We start from the raw sequence: 5191 nt of genomic DNA, 5'->3' as shown, positions 1-5191 counted from the left end.
TATCCTGCCATAAAGTGTGGGCAATTTTTACTAGTAGCACTTACAAAAAGCATCCTCTTAGATTGCTTATAGAAATCTACTAAAAAAATTCTTCTAACATCTTTCACTTTCTCTTGATAAAAAGAAATCTTATTGTGAAAAGTTATAAGAGTCCCTTGGGAACTTTTAGGGTTGGTTTAGTTGTGAAAAATATTTTTTATTTTTTCAAAGAACTATAAAAATTTTAATTTATTTTTTTTTAATTTTTTAAGATTCATATTCAAAAGGTAGTAGATAAAGAGTCTCTTTATGTAGAGACCCAAAAAATAATAATAAGGAAATAAAGGGGAAAAGGGAGAAACAGTTTGGTGAAGGACCAAACCGTCGACGATTTTAGGGGAGCTTAGAAAAATGTCGACAGTTTCAAGTAACCATGGGCCAATAACGATAAAACAGTAGAAAAATGGAGGGGTTAAAATCCAAACCGTCAACAGTTTCAGGAAACCATGTTTGGTTTCGTCTGACAATGCTTAATAAAATAGATCATGCAAGCCCATTTTATGTAATAAAAAAAAAAAAAATCAATCTCTCTCTCTCTCTCTTTCTAAAACCTGCGGAAACCCTCTCCCCTTTTTTTTTCGATATCTCTTTGATTTCAGCTCGATTCAACGATTAGACACCACCACGGGGTTCTAGGAGTGACCCTTAGCAAGTTAATCAGAGCACATTTTTGGTTTAGGCATTCCAAGCACCACCCCAAAACTAGGGTAAGGAAGTTGTTTTTAAGTTTAATTAGTTATTGGGATTGTGTGAATTTATGAATGATAGGATGATATGCATTTTGGGGTTGAGCTGATTAAACTAGGGTTTGTGGTATACAGGATTTTGTGCGAACGTCGTAGGCACAAATTTAGGATCCTTGTGAGCATTTCCTCAGGAAACAGGTAAGAGAAATAAATTATGTCATGACTCTTTGGAAATTAATTGATTAATTCAAAGTATGATATGAATATATTATATGCAACTTCTGACTTATCAGGTATATGAAAATAATGGCTTTGGTTGATCACATGTTTTTCTGGACGGATGCTATGTTATGAAATATTATTGAAAAACCGTGTGGCATGAGGAATGGTTTTAATTACTGCAAAATAAGTATGTGAAAATATTATATGATTAAATAGTAAGATTTATATGGATATGTTGATATGAGATATGTACAGATATGTTTTACACAAATATGATGATATGAGTATATGTATATATATATATATATATATATATATATATATATATAGATATGACTGGGGGTATGTTTGTATAATCCTTGGGATATCTGATAGATTTGTTTGGGGGGTTTGTATGTATATTTTTGGAGTTTTAGTACTCTGGTATTGCATATAAAGTGTAGGTGTATTATGTTTTCCGCTGCACAGTTACAATGTGAATATGGACAGGTGGATCCCCGGTACCCCACCTTGGGCCCAGGTTGTCTGGTTGATTATTAATAAGGTATCGGAGGTATATGACTATTTTATTTTATAAAAAAAACAACAAAAATAAGGCATCACAGTTGGGTATCAAAGCCTAGGTTGTTAGGTTTTGCAAACTTCAGCGGATAACAATACAAAGTATAAGAATGGATCTTGATGAGGGTAGAAAATGGGTAGAGTAAGAATCTAGCAAGTCATTATTGGAAGCTAAATAGAATCTTGGGTTTTGGTTTAAAAATTTGGAAGCAGAAATCCATTGACGGTCTTTTGTGATTTTCCTCCAACAACGGTTTCAGGAAAATTACGGTAAACCATTGACGGTTTTTGCTTCTGAGCGAAGAGACTGAGACTTGGGATGTTAGTGGGTGGAAAAAGGCCGAAAATTTTGTGGATGTTAAATTGTTTCCTTAGATTGATGATAGTGCTCCTCAAGTTAAGAACTTAGAATTCTAAAATTGTTTTATTATATTTTCACGATGGACCCTGGAAATAACAACGCTCATATTGAGATAGCACGGAGTTCTACGGAGCAAGGTCACCTGCCAGTGGATTAGGGTTGCACTATAGTTCACCCGAATGAATCCTCCGACCTTTTTAGGAAGTGCAAACCCGATAATGACAAAGAACTGGATACAGGAGATTGAAAAGATCCTGATAGTACTACATTGCACTGACGAGCAGAGAGTTTTGTATGCCACGTTCAGACTGACAGGGAAGGCTGAGCGTTGATGGTCTGCAGTGAGGCTTCTAGAGGAGCAGAGACCTGTACGAGTAATCTTGACTTGGGGAAGGTTTAAGGAGATCTTTTTTTATCGTTATTTCCTCGCCTCCGTCAAAGATGCAAAGATGGAGGATTTTTTGAATTTGACTCAGGGTCATTTGATAGTGCCATAGTATGCTACTAAATTTGGGGAGCTGTCTCATTTCGCCCTTTTCATGATACCAGATGAGTTCAGGAAGGCTCAAAGATTCAAGCGAGGGTTGAGATAGAAGGTGTATGAGCATGTGGTGATTCTGCAGATACGAGATTTTTAAAAAATGGTAGATAAAGCCACTATAGTCGAAGCCAGTCGATAGAGGGGTACGGGAGGATAGAGTCAGAGGAAGAGACCTACGCCTCCTAATTTTCAAGCGACCACTAGTTAGGACTAGTGGAGGAGATATGATGTGGGCCAACAACAGGTAGGGGGACACCGAGTTTCTCAGGGCAATCCAGCACCTCCTACTTGCCCTCTATGCTATAGGAGACATTTAGGAGAGTGCAGGGTTAGGGTAGTCACCTGCCACCGATGCGGACGGCCAGGCCATATGGCGCGGGATTGTTGTTCGCCCTCGAACTATGCACCTACTCCTAGATCGTATTGAGGAAATTACCTAACACTCCGAGGCGACCAATAGAGGAATACTGCCCTGGCGCAGGTCTATGCACTAACTCTAGGAGATGCAGAGGCAGTAGGTGATGTGGTGACAAGTATCATTTATATTATGTCATATAAAGCTACCGTTTTGTTTGATTTAGGGGCAACACATTCATTTGCGGCTTGGGAGTTTATTAAGTTATGTGGGATAGAAACTCAACCATTGAATGTTAGTCTATCAGTGGCTACACCGATGGGGACCATAGCAGTGTGTAGAAGGGTACTTAGAAATTTTTCGATCAGTATTCAGGAAAGGTCACTACTTGCTAATCTGGTGGTTCTCGATATGCATGGGTTCGAAATGATCCTGGGGATGGACTGCTTAGCTGGTAATTATGCCAGTACTGATTGCCATAAGAAAGAGGTAGTCTTCAGACCTCTAAGGGAGTAGGAGTATCAATACGCAGGGACGCACGTGCACTCCTCACCTTAGATTTTATCAGCTATTCAAGCAAGGAGATTGCTCCTAAAGGGATGCCAGGGGTACCTGGCTTGTGTGAAAGAAGCACCGATAAGGGAATTAAAGTTAGAAGATATCTCGATAGTGAAGGATTTTCCTAATGTGTTTCTAAAGGATTTGCTGGGATTGCCTCCCAATCAAGAAGTTGAGTTTGTGATTGATTTACCTCCAAGGACGGCGCCAATCTCTAAGGCTCCATATAGAATGGCCCCGGCGGAATTGAAAGAATAGAAAGAACAGTTGTAAGATTTGATGGACAGGGGATTTATCAGACCCAGTGTGTCACTCTGGGGAGCGTCAGTACTCTTTGTGAAAAAGAAAGATGGGACGAGGAGGATGTGTATTGACTATAGGGAGATAAATAAAAAAACAATTAAGAATAAGTATTCTTTTACCCGTATTGATGATATGTTTGACTAGCTCCAAGAAACACGAGTATTCTCTAAGATTAATCTTTGATCCAGGTAACATCAGGTGAAGGTTAAGGCAGAAGATGTTTCGAAGACAACGTTCTAGACTCGGTATGACCATTACGAGTTCCTGGTTATGCCATTCGGATTGACGAATGCACTAGCGGTGTTCATAGACTTAATGAATAGGGTTTTCCACCAGTATCTGGATCAGTTTGTTGTAGTTTTTATTGATGACATTTTGGTATATTCAAAGAGCCTCGAGGAGCACGAGGATCATCTGAGGATAGTTCTTTAGATACTAAAAGAAAGAAGATTGTATGCTAAATTCAAGAAGTGTGAGTTCTAGTTGGAGCACGTAACATTCGTTAGACATGTTATATCTAGGGGTAGTATTTCTGTGGATCTGAGCAAGATAAAAGCAGTATTGGATTGGGAGAGACCAAAAAATTTCCACGAGATCAGGAGTTTCTTGGGATTGGCAGGATATTATCGCCGTTTTGTAGAGGGATTTTCTAAATTATCAGGCCCTTTGACCAAATTGACCAGGAAGAATGCAAAGTATGAATGGACAGTTGAGTACGAGCAGACCTTCTAGGAATTGAAGTAGTAGCTGATTACTGCACTAGTACTAACAATTCCCTCAAGAGAAGGGAGCTTCGTAATTTACAGTGATGTGTCTCAGAGGGGCCTTGGATGCTTGTTGATGCAATAGGGGAAAGTGGTAGCTTATGCTTCCCGACAGCTCAAAGAATATGAGAAGAACTATTATACACATGATTTAGAATTGGCAGCAGTGGTGTGTGCATTGAAGATTTGGAGGCACTATTTGTATGGGGTAGGTGTGAAATCCTTACAAACCACAAGAGCCTTAAGTATATCTTCACGTAGAAAGAGATGAATATGAGGCAGAGGAGGTGGTTAGAGCTAATCAAGGATTATGATTGTACCATTAGTTACCACCCAGGGAAAACAAATGTGGTAGCTAATGCCTTGAGTCAGAAATCAGGGAGGGCCTCAATTTCAAGCGTGGTGGTGCAGTATTAGACCAGAATGGATTTAGAAAGACTTGGGGTGGAGCTTGTAGAGGGAAATCACCAGGCACTCATCGCTAATCTAGTAATTCAGTCCACATTATAGGAAAAGATTAAGGCTGCTCAGACGAAAGATGTGGGGTTGATGAAAATTATGGGTACAAAGTGGATAGAAGACGGATTTCAATATTTCATATGATGGAGTGTTGAGATTCCATACCAAACTATGCGTACCTACATTTGCTGGGATTAAAAGAACTATCTTGAAGGAGACACATCTGTAACGATCTGCTATTTATTTTCCAGTTATGTTTTTTTTTTTATACTATGAAATTTATAATGTTCTGATACCTACTAGATTAAATCAAACCATCAACCTAAGCAGTGAGAAGCTGAA

The sequence above is a fragment of the Malania oleifera genome, chromosome 3 (assembly GCF_029873635.1).
Source record: "Malania oleifera isolate guangnan ecotype guangnan chromosome 3, ASM2987363v1, whole genome shotgun sequence".
In the NCBI taxonomy this organism is placed as follows: domain Eukaryota; kingdom Viridiplantae; phylum Streptophyta; class Magnoliopsida; order Santalales; family Ximeniaceae; genus Malania; species Malania oleifera.
Note: the sequence above shows the minus strand (reverse complement) of the source record.